This window comes from Borostomias antarcticus, assembly GCF_949987555.1.
Source record: "Borostomias antarcticus genome assembly, chromosome: 36".
NCBI classification, from domain to species: domain Eukaryota; kingdom Metazoa; phylum Chordata; class Actinopteri; order Stomiiformes; family Stomiidae; genus Borostomias; species Borostomias antarcticus.
The window spans coordinates 1955665-1970857 of NC_140269.1; positions in this window are offsets into that span (position 1 = coordinate 1955665).

The following is a 15193-nucleotide window of genomic DNA, read 5'->3' on the forward strand; positions in this document are numbered from 1 at the left end:
CACATTGGTTTGATAGTAGCATAGCTGGGATGTACAGTAGCTAGCACATTGGATTGATAGTAGCATAGTTGGGATGTAGCTAGCACATAGGTTTGATAGTAGCATAGTTGGGATGTATAGTAGCTAGCACATTGGTTTGATAGTAGCATAGTTGGGATGTACAGTAGCTAGCACATTGGATTGATAGTAGCATAGTTGGGATGTAGCTAGCACATACGTTTGATTGTAGCATAGTTGGGATGTACAGTAGCTAGCACATTGGTTTGAAAGTAGCATAGTTGGGATGTAGCTAGCACATTGGTTTGATAGTAGCATAGTTGGGATGTAGCTAGCACATAGGTTTGATAGTAGCATAGTTGGGATGTACAGTAGCTAGCACATTGGTTTGATAGTAGCATAGTTGGGATGTACAGTAGTTAGCACATTGATTTGATAGTAGCATAGTTGGGATGTAGCTAGCACATAGGTTTGATAGTAGCATAGTTGGGATGTAGCTAGCACATAGGTTTGATAGTAGCATAGATGGGATGTACAGTAGCTAGCACATTGGTTTTATAGTAGCATAGTTGGGATGTACAGTAGCTAGCACATTGGTTTGATAGTAGCATAGCTGGGATGTACAGTAGCTAGCACATTGGATTGATAGTAGCATAGTTGGGATGTACAGTAGCTAGCACATTGATTTTATAGTAGCATAGTTGGGATGTATAGTAGCTAGCACATAGGTTTGATAGTAGCATAGTTGGGATGTACAGTAGCTAGCACATTGGTTTGATAGTAGCATAGTTGGGATGTACAGTAGCTAGCACATTGGATTGATAGTAGCATAGTCGGGATGTACAGTAGCTAGCACATTGGTTTGATAGTAGCATAGTTGGGATGTACAGCAGCTAGCACATTGGTTTGATAGAAGCATAGTTGGGATGTAGCTAGCACATATGTTTGATAGTAGCATAGTTGGGATGTAGCTAGCACATTGGATTGATAGTAGCATAGTTGGGATGTACAGTAGCTAGCACATTGGTTTGATAGTAGCATAGTTGGGATGTATAGTAGCTAGCACATTGGATTGATAGTAGCATAGTTGGGATGTACAGTAGCTAGCACATTGGTTTGATAGTAGCATAGTTGGGATGTACAGTAGCTAGCACATTGGATTGATAGTAGCATAGTTGGGATGTAGTTGGGATGTATAGTAGCTAGCACATTGGATTGATAGTAGCATAGTTGGAATGTACAGTAGCTAGCACATTGGTTTGATAGTAGCATAGTTGGGATGTACAGTAGCTAGCACATAGGTTTGATAGTAGCATAGTTGGGATGTACAGTAGCTAGCACATAGGTTTGATAGTAGCATAGTTGGGATGTACAGTAGTTAGCACATTGGTTTGATAGTAGCATAGTTGGGATGGACGGTAGCTAGCACATTGGTTTGATAGTAGCATGGTTGGGATGTAGCTAGCTCATAGGTTTGATAGTAGCATAGTTGGGATGTAGCTAGCACATAGGTTTGATAGTAGCATAGTTGGGATGGACAGTAGCTAGCACATTGGTTTGATAGTAGCATAGTTGGGATGTAGCTAGCTCAAAGGTTTGATAGTAGCATAGTTGGGATGTAGCTAGCACATAGGTTTGATAGTAGCATATTTGGGATGTACAGTAGCTAGCACATTGGTTTGATAGTAGCATAGTTGGGATGTATAGTAGCTAGAACATTGGTTTGACAGTAGCATAGTTGGGATGTACAGTAGCTAGCTCATTGGTTTGATAGTAGCATAGTTCGGATGTACAGAAGCTAGCACATTGGTTTGATAGTAGCATAGTTGGGGTGTACAGTAGCTAGCACATTGGTTTGATAGTAGCATAGTTGGGATGTACAGTAGCTAGCACATAGGCTTGATAGTAGCATAGTTGGGATGTACAGTAGCTAGCACATAGGTTTGATAGTAGCATAGTTGGGATGTACAGTAGATAGCACATTGGTTTGATAGTAGCATAGTTGGGATGGACAGTAGCTAGCACATTGGTTTGATAGTAGCATGGTTGGGATGTAGCTAGCTCATAGGTTTGATAGTAGCATAGTTGGGATGTAGCTAGCACATAGGTTTGATAGTAGCATAGTTGGGATGGACAGTAGCTAGCACATTGGTTTGATAGTAGCATAGTTGGGATGTACAGTAGCTAGCACATTGGTTTGACAGTAGCATAGTTGGGATGTACAGTAGCTAGCACATTGGTTTGATAGTAGCATAGTTGGGATGTACAGTAGCTAGCACATTGGATTGATAGTAGCATAGATGGGATGTACAGTAGCTAGCACATTGGTTTTATAGTAGCATAGTTGGGATGTACAGTAGCTAGCACATTGGTTTGATAGTAGCATAGCTGGGATGTACAGTAGCTAGCACATTGGATTGATAGTAGCATAGTTGGGATGTAGCTAGCACATAGGTTTGATAGTAGCATAGTTGGGATGTATAGTAGCTAGCACATTGGTTTGATAGTAGCATAGTTGGGATGTACAGTAGCTAGCACATTGGATTGATAGTAGCATAGTTGGGATGTAGCTAGCACATACGTTTGATTGTAGCATAGTTGGGATGTACAGTAGCTAGCACATTGGTTTGAAAGTAGCATAGTTGGGATGTAGCTAGCACATTGGTTTGATAGTAGCATAGTTGGGATGTAGCTAGCACATAGGTTTGATAGTAGCATAGTTGGGATGTACAGTAGCTAGCACATTGGTTTGATAGTAGCATAGTTGGGATGTACAGTAGTTAGCACATTGATTTGATAGTAGCATAGTTGGGATGTAGCTAGCACATAGGTTTGATAGTAGCATAGTTGGGATGTAGCTAGCACATAGGTTTGATAGTAGCATAGATGGGATGTACAGTAGCTAGCACATTGGTTTTATAGTAGCATAGTTGGGATGTACAGTAGCTAGCACATTGGTTTGATAGTAGCATAGCTGGGATGTACAGTAGCTAGCACATTGGATTGATAGTAGCATAGTTGGGATGTACAGTAGCTAGCACATTGATTTTATAGTAGCATAGTTGGGATGTATAGTAGCTAGCACATAGGTTTGATAGTAGCATAGTTGGGATGTACAGTAGCTAGCACATTGGTTTGATAGTAGCATAGTTGGGATGTACAGTAGCTAGCACATTGGATTGATAGTAGCATAGTTGGGATGTACAGTAGCTAGCACATTGGTTTGATAGTAGCATAGTTGGGATGTACAGTAGCTAGCACATTGGATTGATAGTAGCATAGTCGGGATGTACAGTAGCTAGCACATTGGTTTGATAGTAGCATAGTTGGGATGTACAGCAGCTAGCACATTGGTTTGATAGAAGCATAGTTGGGATGTAGCTTGCACATAGGTTTGATAGTAGCATAGTTGGGATGTACAGTAGCTAGCACATTGGTTTGATAGTAGCATAGTTGGGATGTACAGTAGCTAGCACATTGGATTGATAGTAGCATAGTTGGGATGTACAGCAGCTAGCACATTGGTTTGATAGTAGCATAGTTGGGATGTACAGTAGTTAGCACATTGATTTGATAGTAGCATAGTTGGGATTTAGCTAGCACATAGGTTTGATAGTAGCATAGTTGGGATGTAGCTAGCACATAGGTTTGATAGTAGCATAGTTGGGATGTACAGTAGCTAGCACATTGGATTGATAGTAGCATAGTTGGGATGCACAGTAGCTAGCACATTGGTTTGATAGTAGCATAGTTGTTATGTACAGTAGCTAGCACATTAGATTGATAGTAGCATAGATGGGATGTACAGTAGCTAGCACATTGGTTTGATAGTAGCATAGTTGGGATGTACAGTAGTTAGCACATTGATTTGATAGTAGCATAGTTGGGATGTAGCTAGCACATAGGTTTGATAGTAGCATAGTTGGGATGTATAGTAGCTAGCACATTGGTTTGATAGTAGCATAGTTGGGATGTACAGTAGCTAGCACATTGGATTGATAGTAGCATAGTTGGGATGTAGCTAGCACATACGTTTGATTGTAGCATAGTTGGGATGTACAGTAGCTAGCACATTGGTTTGAAAGTAGCATAGTTGGGATGTAGCTAGCACATTGGTTTGATAGTAGCATAGTTGGGATGTAGCTAGCACATAGGTTTGATAGTAGCATAGTTGGGATGTACAGTAGCTAGCACATTGGTTTGATAGTAGCATAGTTGGGATGTACAGTAGTTAGCACATTGATTTGATAGTAGCATAGTTGGGATGTAGCTAGCACATAGGTTTGATAGTAGCATAGTTGGGATGTAGCTAGCACATAGGTTTGATAGTAGCATAGTTGGGATGTACAGGAGCTAACACATTGGTTTGACAGTAGCATAGTTTGGATGTACAGTAGCTAGCACATTGGATTGATAGTAGCATAGTTGGGATGCACAGTAGCTAGCACATAGGTTTGATAGTAGCATAGTTGGGATGTACAGTAGCTAGCACATTGGTTTGATAGTAGCATAGTTGGGATGTACAGTAGCTAGCACATTGGATTGATAGTAGCATAGTTGGGATGTACAGCAGCTAGCACATTGGTTTGATAGTAGCATAGTTGGGATGTACAGTAGTTAGCACATTGATTTGATAGTAGCATAGTTGGGATTTAGCTAGCACTTAGGTTTGATAGTAGCATAGTTGGGATGTAGCTAGCACATAGGTTTGATAGTAGCATAGTTGGGATGTACAGTAGCTAGCACATTGGATTGATAGTAGCATAGTTGGGATGCACAGTAGCTAGCACATTGGTTTGATAGTAGCATAGTTGTTATGTACAGTAGCTAGCACATTAGATTGATAGTAGCATAGATGGGATGTACAGTAGCTAGCACATTGGTTTGATAGTAGCATAGTTGGGATGTACAGTAGTTAGCACATTGATTTGATAGTAGCATAGTTGGGATGTAGCTAGCACATAGGTTTGATAGTAGCATAGTTGGGATGTATAGTAGCTAGCACATTGGTTTGATAGTAGCATAGTTGGGATGTACAGTAGCTAGCACATTGGATTGATAGTAGCATAGTTGGGATGTAGCTAGCACATACGTTTGATTGTAGCATAGTTGGGATGTACAGTAGCTAGCACATTGGTTTGAAAGTAGCATAGTTGGGATGTAGCTAGCACATTGGTTTGATAGTAGCATAGTTGGGATGTACAGTAGCTAGCACATTGGATTGATAGTAGCATAGTTGGGATGTAGCTAGCACATACGTTTGATTGTAGCATAGTTGGGATGTACAGTAGCTAGCACATTGGTTTGAAAGTAGCATAGTTGGGATGTAGCTAGCTCATAGGTTTGATAGTAGCATAGTTGGGATGTACAGTAGCTAGCACATAGGTTTGATAGTAGCATAGTTGGGATGTACAGCAGCTAGCACATTGGTTTGATAGAAGCATAGTTGGGATGTAGCTAGCACATAGGTTTGATAGTAGCATAGTTGGGATGTAGCTAGCACATAAGTTTGATTGTAGCATAGTTGGGATGTACAGTAGATAGCACATTGGTTTGAAAGTAGCATAGTTGGGATGTAGCTAGCACATAGGTTTGATAGTAGCATAGTTGGGATGTAGCTAGCACATAGGTTTGATAGTAGCATAGATGGGATGTACAGTAGCTAGCACATTGGTTTTATAGTAGCATAGTTGGGATGTACAGTAGCTAGCACATTGGTTTGATAGTAGCATAGCTGGGATGTACAGTAGCTAGCACATTGGATTGATAGTAGCATAGTTGGGATGTACAGTAGCTAGCACATTGATTTTATAGTAGCATAGTTGGGATGTATAGTAGCTAGCACATAGGTTTGATAGTAGCATAGTTGGGATGTACAGTAGCTAGCACATTGGTTTGATAGTAGCATAGTTGGGATGTACAGTAGCTAGCACATTGGATTGATAGTAGCATAGTTGGGATGTACAGTAGCTAGCACATTGGTTTGATAGTAGCATAGTTGGGATGTACAGTAGCTAGCACATTGGATTGATAGTAGCATAGTCGGGATGTACAGTAGCTAGCACATTGGTTTGATAGTAGCATAGTTGGGATGTACAGCAGCTAGCACATTGGTTTGATAGAAGCATAGTTGGGATGTAGCTTGCACATAGGTTTGATAGTAGCATAGTTGGGATGTACAGTAGCTAGCACATTGGTTTGATAGTAGCATAGTTGGGATGTACAGTAGCTAGCACATTGGATTGATAGTAGCATAGTTGGGATGTACAGCAGCTAGCACATTGGTTTGATAGTAGCATAGTTGGGATGTACAGTAGTTAGCACATTGATTTGATAGTAGCATAGTTGGGATTTAGCTAGCACATAGGTTTGATAGTAGCATAGTTGGGATGTAGCTAGCACATAGGTTTGATAGTAGCATAGTTGGGATGTACAGTAGTTAGCACATTGATTTGATAGTAGCATAGTTGGGATTTAGCTAGCACATAGGTTTGATAGTAGCATAGTTGGGATGTAGCTAGCACATAGGTTTGATAGTAGCATAGTTGGGATGTACAGTAGCTAGCACATTGGATTGATAGTAGCATAGTTGGGATGCACAGTAGCTAGCACATTGGTTTGATAGTAGCATAGTTGTTATGTACAGTAGCTAGCACATTAGATTGATAGTAGCATAGATGGGATGTACAGTAGCTAGCACATTGGTTTGATAGTAGCATAGTTGGGATGTACAGTAGTTAGCACATTGATTTGATAGTAGCATAGTTGGGATGTAGCTAGCACATAGGTTTGATAGTAGCATAGTTGGGATGTATAGTAGCTAGCACATTGGTTTGATAGTAGCATAGTTGGGATGTACAGTAGCTAGCACATTGGATTGATAGTAGCATAGTTGGGATGTAGCTAGCACATACGTTTGATTGTAGCATAGTTGGGATGTACAGTAGCTAGCACATTGGTTTGAAAGTAGCATAGTTGGGATGTAGCTAGCACATTGGTTTGATAGTAGCATAGTTGGGATGTAGCTAGCACATAGGTTTGATAGTAGCATAGTTGGGATGTACAGTAGCTAGCACATTGGTTTGATAGTAGCATAGTTGGGATGTACAGTAGTTAGCACATTGATTTGATAGTAGCATAGTTGGGATGTAGCTAGCACATAGGTTTGATAGTAGCATAGTTGGGATGTAGCTAGCACATAGGTTTGATAGTAGCATAGTTGGGATGTACAGGAGCTAACACATTGGTTTGACAGTAGCATAGTTTGGATGTACAGTAGCTAGCACATTGGATTGATAGTAGCATAGTTGGGATGCACAGTAGCTAGCACATAGGTTTGATAGTAGCATAGTTGGGATGTACAGTAGCTAGCACATTGGTTTGATAGTAGCATAGTTGGGATGTACAGTAGCTAGCACATTGGATTGATAGTAGCATAGTTGGGATGTACAGCAGCTAGCACATTGGTTTGATAGTAGCATAGTTGGGATGTACAGTAGTTAGCACATTGATTTGATAGTAGCATAGTTGGGATTTAGCTAGCACTTAGGTTTGATAGTAGCATAGTTGGGATGTAGCTAGCACATAGGTTTGATAGTAGCATAGTTGGGATGTACAGTAGCTAGCACATTGGATTGATAGTAGCATAGTTGGGATGCACAGTAGCTAGCACATTGGTTTGATAGTAGCATAGTTGGGATGTACAGTAGTTAGCACATTGATTTGATAGTAGCATAGTTGGGATGTAGCTAGCACATAGGTTTGATAGTAGCATAGTTGGGATGTATAGTAGCTAGCACATTGGTTTGATAGTAGCATAGTTGGGATGTACAGTAGCTAGCACATTGGATTGATAGTAGCATAGTTGGGATGTAGCTAGCACATACGTTTGATTGTAGCATAGTTGGGATGTACAGTAGCTAGCACATTGGTTTGAAAGTAGCATAGTTGGGATGTAGCTAGCACATTGGTTTGATAGTAGCATAGTTGGGATGTAGCTAGCACATAGGTTTGATAGTAGCATAGTTGGGATGTACAGTAGCTAGCACATTGGTTTGATAGTAGCATAGTTGGGATGTACAGTAGTTAGCACATTGATTTGATAGTAGCATAGTTGGGATGTAGCTAGCACATAGGTTTGATAGTAGCATAGTTGGGATGTAGCTAGCACATAGGTTTGATAGTAGCATAGTTGGGATGTACAGGAGCTAACACATTGGTTTGACAGTAGCATAGTTTGGATGTACAGTAGCTAGCACATTGGATTGATAGTAGCATAGTTGGGATGCACAGTAGCTAGCACATTGGTTTGATAGTAGCATAGTTGGGATGTACAGTAGCTAGCACATTGGATTGATAGTAGCATAGATGGGATGTACAGTAGCTAGCACATTGGTTTGATAGTAGCATAGTTGGGATGTACAGTAGCTAGCACATTGGATTGATAGTAGCATAGTTGGGATGTACAGTATTTTTGATAGTAGCATAGCTGGGATGTACAGTAGCTAGCACATTGGATTGATAGTAGCATAGTTGGGATGTACAGTAGTTAGCACATTGATTTGATAGTAGCATAGTTGGGATGTAGCTAGCACATAGGTTTGATAGTAGCATAGATGGGATGTACAGTAGCTAGCACATTGGTTTTATAGTAGCATAGTTGGGATGTACAGTAGCTAGCACATTGGTTTGATAGTAGCATAGCTGGGATGTACAGTAGCTAGCACATTGGATTGATAGTAGCATAGTTGGGATGTACAGTAGCTAGCACATTGATTTTATAGTAGCATAGTTGGGATGTATAGTAGCTAGCACATAGGTTTGATAGTAGCATAGTTGGGATGTACAGTAGCTAGCACATTGGTTTGATAGTAGCATAGTTGGGATGTACAGTAGCTAGCACATTGGATTGATAGTAGCATAGTCGGGATGTACAGTAGCTAGCACATTGGTTTGATAGTAGCATAGTTGGGATGTACAGCAGCTAGCACATTGGTTTGATAGAAGCATAGTTGGGATGTAGCTAGCACATAGGTTTGATAGTAGCATAGTTGGGATGTAGCTAGCACATTGGATTGATAGTAGCATAGTTGGGATGTACAGTAGCTAGCACATTGGTTTGATAGTAGCATAGTTGGGATGTATAGTAGCTAGCACATTGGATTGATAGTAGCATAGTTGGGATGTACAGTAGCTAGCACATTGGTTTGATAGTAGCATAGTTGGGATGTACAGTAGCTAGCACATTGGATTGATAGTAGCATAGTTGGGATGTAGTTGGGATGTATAGTAGCTAGCACATTGGATTGATAGTAGCATAGTTGGAATGTACAGTAGCTAGCACATTGGTTTGATAGTAGCATAGTTGGGATGTACAGTAGCTAGCACATAGGTTTGATAGTAGCATAGTTGGGATGTACAGTAGCTAGCACATAGGTTTGATAGTAGCATAGTTGGGATGTACAGTAGTTAGCACATTGGTTTGATAGTAGCATAGTTGGGATGGACGGTAGCTAGCACATTGGTTTGATAGTAGCATGGTTGGGATGTAGCTAGCTCATAGGTTTGATAGTAGCATAGTTGGGATGTAGCTAGCACATAGGTTTGATAGTAGCATAGTTGGGATGGACAGTAGCTAGCACATTGGTTTGATAGTAGCATAGTTGGGATGTAGCTAGCTCAAAGGTTTGATAGTAGCATAGTTGGGATGTAGCTAGCACATAGGTTTGATAGTAGCATATTTGGGATGTACAGTAGCTAGCACATTGGTTTGATAGTAGCATAGTTGGGATGTATAGTAGCTAGAACATTGGTTTGACAGTAGCATAGTTGGGATGTACAGTAGCTAGCTCATTGGTTTGATAGTAGCATAGTTCGGATGTACAGAAGCTAGCACATTGGTTTGATAGTAGCATAGTTGGGGTGTACAGTAGCTAGCACATTGGTTTGATAGTAGCATAGTTGGGATGTACAGTAGCTAGCACATAGGCTTGATAGTAGCATAGTTGGGATGTACAGTAGCTAGCACATAGGTTTGATAGTAGCATAGTTGGGATGTACAGTAGATAGCACATTGGTTTGATAGTAGCATAGTTGGGATGGACAGTAGCTAGCACATTGGTTTGATAGTAGCATGGTTGGGATGTAGCTAGCTCATAGGTTTGATAGTAGCATAGTTGGGATGTAGCTAGCACATAGGTTTGATAGTAGCATAGTTGGGATGGACAGTAGCTAGCACATTGGTTTGATAGTAGCATAGTTGGGATGTACAGTAGCTAGCACATTGGTTTGACAGTAGCATAGTTGGGATGTACAGTAGCTAGCACATTGGTTTGATAGTAGCATAGTTGGGATGTACAGTAGCTAGCACATTGGATTGATAGTAGCATAGATGGGATGTACAGTAGCTAGCACATTGGTTTTATAGTAGCATAGTTGGGATGTACAGTAGCTAGCACATTGGTTTGATAGTAGCATAGCTGGGATGTACAGTAGCTAGCACATTGGATTGATAGTAGCATAGTTGGGATGTAGCTAGCACATAGGTTTGATAGTAGCATAGTTGGGATGTATAGTAGCTAGCACATTGGTTTGATAGTAGCATAGTTGGGATGTACAGTAGCTAGCACATTGGATTGATAGTAGCATAGTTGGGATGTAGCTAGCACATACGTTTGATTGTAGCATAGTTGGGATGTACAGTAGCTAGCACATTGGTTTGAAAGTAGCATAGTTGGGATGTAGCTAGCACATTGGTTTGATAGTAGCATAGTTGGGATGTAGCTAGCACATAGGTTTGATAGTAGCATAGTTGGGATGTACAGTAGCTAGCACATTGGTTTGATAGTAGCATAGTTGGGATGTACAGTAGTTAGCACATTGATTTGATAGTAGCATAGTTGGGATGTAGCTAGCACATAGGTTTGATAGTAGCATAGTTGGGATGTAGCTAGCACATAGGTTTGATAGTAGCATAGATGGGATGTACAGTAGCTAGCACATTGGTTTTATAGTAGCATAGTTGGGATGTACAGTAGCTAGCACATTGGTTTGATAGTAGCATAGCTGGGATGTACAGTAGCTAGCACATTGGATTGATAGTAGCATAGTTGGGATGTACAGTAGCTAGCACATTGATTTTATAGTAGCATAGTTGGGATGTATAGTAGCTAGCACATAGGTTTGATAGTAGCATAGTTGGGATGTACAGTAGCTAGCACATTGGTTTGATAGTAGCATAGTTGGGATGTACAGTAGCTAGCACATTGGATTGATAGTAGCATAGTTGGGATGTACAGTAGCTAGCACATTGGTTTGATAGTAGCATAGTTGGGATGTACAGTAGCTAGCACATTGGATTGATAGTAGCATAGTCGGGATGTACAGTAGCTAGCACATTGGTTTGATAGTAGCATAGTTGGGATGTACAGCAGCTAGCACATTGGTTTGATAGAAGCATAGTTGGGATGTAGCTTGCACATATGTTTGATAGTAGCATAGTTGGGATGTACAGTAGCTAGCACATTGGTTTGATAGTAGCATAGTTGGGATGTACAGTAGCTAGCACATTGGATTGATAGTAGCATAGTTGGGATGTACAGCAGCTAGCACATTGGTTTGATAGTAGCATAGTTGGGATGTACAGTAGTTAGCACATTGATTTGATAGTAGCATAGTTGGGATTTAGCTAGCACATAGGTTTGATAGTAGCATAGTTGGGATGTAGCTAGCACATAGGTTTGATAGTAGCATAGTTGGGATGTACAGTAGCTAGCACATTGGATTGATAGTAGCATAGTTGGGATGCACAGTAGCTAGCACATTGGTTTGATAGTAGCATAGTTGTTATGTACAGTAGCTAGCACATTAGATTGATAGTAGCATAGATGGGATGTACAGTAGCTAGCACATTGGTTTGATAGTAGCATAGTTGGGATGTACAGTAGTTAGCACATTGATTTGATAGTAGCATAGTTGGGATGTAGCTAGCACATAGGTTTGATAGTAGCATAGTTGGGATGTATAGTAGCTAGCACATTGGTTTGATAGTAGCATAGTTGGGATGTACAGTAGCTAGCACATTGGATTGATAGTAGCATAGTTGGGATGTAGCTAGCACATACGTTTGATTGTAGCATAGTTGGGATGTACAGTAGCTAGCACATTGGTTTGAAAGTAGCATAGTTGGGATGTAGCTAGCACATTGGTTTGATAGTAGCATAGTTGGGATGTAGCTAGCACATAGGTTTGATAGTAGCATAGTTGGGATGTACAGTAGCTAGCACATTGGTTTGATAGTAGCATAGTTGGGATGTACAGTAGTTAGCACATTGATTTGATAGTAGCATAGTTGGGATGTAGCTAGCACATAGGTTTGATAGTAGCATAGTTGGGATGTAGCTAGCACATAGGTTTGATAGTAGCATAGTTGGGATGTACAGGAGCTAACACATTGGTTTGACAGTAGCATAGTTTGGATGTACAGTAGCTAGCACATTGGATTGATAGTAGCATAGTTGGGATGCACAGTAGCTAGCACATAGGTTTGATAGTAGCATAGTTGGGATGTACAGTAGCTAGCACATTGGTTTGATAGTAGCATAGTTGGGATGTACAGTAGCTAGCACATTGGATTGATAGTAGCATAGTTGGGATGTACAGCAGCTAGCACATTGGTTTGATAGTAGCATAGTTGGGATTTAGCTAGCACTTAGGTTTGATAGTAGCATAGTTGGGATGTAGCTAGCACATAGGTTTGATAGTAGCATAGTTGGGATGTACAGTAGCTAGCACATTGGATTGATAGTAGCATAGTTGGGATGCACAGTAGCTAGCACATTGGTTTGATAGTAGCATAGTTGTTATGTACAGTAGCTAGCACATTAGATTGATAGTAGCATAGATGGGATGTACAGTAGCTAGCACATTGGTTTGATAGTAGCATAGTTGGGATGTACAGTAGTTAGCACATTGATTTGATAGTAGCATAGTTGGGATGTAGCTAGCACATAGGTTTGATAGTAGCATAGTTGGGATGTATAGTAGCTAGCACATTGGTTTGATAGTAGCATAGTTGGGATGTACAGTAGCTAGCACATTGGATTGATAGTAGCATAGTTGGGATGTAGCTAGCACATACGTTTGATTGTAGCATAGTTGGGATGTACAGTAGCTAGCACATTGGTTTGAAAGTAGCATAGTTGGGATGTAGCTAGCACATTGGTTTGATAGTAGCATAGTTGGGATGTACAGTAGCTAGCACATTGGATTGATAGTAGCATAGTTGGGATGTAGCTAGCACATACGTTTGATTGTAGCATAGTTGGGATGTACAGTAGCTAGCACATTGGTTTGAAAGTAGCATAGTTGGGATGTAGCTAGCTCATAGGTTTGATAGTAGCATAGTTGGGATGTACAGTAGCTAGCACATAGGTTTGATAGTAGCATAGTTGGGATGTACAGCAGCTAGCACATTGGTTTGATAGAAGCATAGTTGGGATGTAGCTAGCACATAGGTTTGATAGTAGCATAGTTGGGATGTAGCTAGCACATAAGTTTGATTGTAGCATAGTTGGGATGTACAGTAGATAGCACATTGGTTTGAAAGTAGCATAGTTGGGATGTAGCTAGCACATAGGTTTGATAGTAGCATAGTTGGGATGTAGCTAGCACATAGGTTTGATAGTAGCATAGATGGGATGTACAGTAGCTAGCACATTGGTTTTATAGTAGCATAGTTGGGATGTACAGTAGCTAGCACATTGGTTTGATAGTAGCATAGCTGGGATGTACAGTAGCTAGCACATTGGATTGATAGTAGCATAGTTGGGATGTACAGTAGCTAGCACATTGATTTTATAGTAGCATAGTTGGGATGTATAGTAGCTAGCACATAGGTTTGATAGTAGCATAGTTGGGATGTACAGTAGCTAGCACATTGGTTTGATAGTAGCATAGTTGGGATGTACAGTAGCTAGCACATTGGATTGATAGTAGCATAGTTGGGATGTACAGTAGCTAGCACATTGGTTTGATAGTAGCATAGTTGGGATGTACAGTAGCTAGCACATTGGATTGATAGTAGCATAGTCGGGATGTACAGTAGCTAGCACATTGGTTTGATAGTAGCATAGTTGGGATGTACAGCAGCTAGCACATTGGTTTGATAGAAGCATAGTTGGGATGTAGCTTGCACATAGGTTTGATAGTAGCATAGTTGGGATGTACAGTAGCTAGCACATTGGTTTGATAGTAGCATAGTTGGGATGTACAGTAGCTAGCACATTGGATTGATAGTAGCATAGTTGGGATGTACTGCAGCTAGCACATTGGTTTGATAGTAGCATAGTTGGGATGTACAGTAGTTAGCACATTGATTTGATAGTAGCATAGTTGGGATTTAGCTAGCACATAGGTTTGATAGTAGCATAGTTGGGATGTAGCTAGCACATAGGTTTGATAGTAGCATAGTTGGGATGTACAGTAGTTAGCACATTGATTTGATAGTAGCATAGTTGGGATTTAGCTAGCACCTATGTTTGATAGTAGCATAGTTGGGATGTAGCTAGCACATAGGTTTGATAGTAGCATAGTTGGGATGTACAGTAGCTAGCACATTGGATTGATAGTAGCATAGTTGGGATGCACAGTAGCTAGCACATTGGTTTGATAGTAGCATAGTTGTTATGTACAGTAGCTAGCACATTAGATTGATAGTAGCATAGATGGGATGTACAGTAGCTAGCACATTGGTTTGATAGTAGCATAGTTGGGATGTACAGTAGTTAGCACATTGATTTGATAGTAGCATAGTTGGGATGTAGCTAGCACATAGGTTTGATAGTAGCATAGTTGGGATGTATAGTAGCTAGCACATTGGTTTGATAGTAGCATAGTTGGGATGTACAGTAGCTAGCACATTGGATTGATAGTAGCATAGTTGGGATGTAGCTAGCACATACGTTTGATTGTAGCATAGTTGGGATGTACAGTAGCTAGCACATTGGTTTGAAAGTAGCATAGTTGGGATGTAGCTAGCACATTGGTTTGATAGTAGCATAGTTGGGATGTAGCTAGCACATAGGTTTGATAGTAGCATAGTTGGGATGTACAGTAGCTAGCACATTGGTTTGATAGTAGCATAGTTGGGATGTACAGTAGTTAGCACATTGATTTGATAGTAGCATAGTTGGGATGT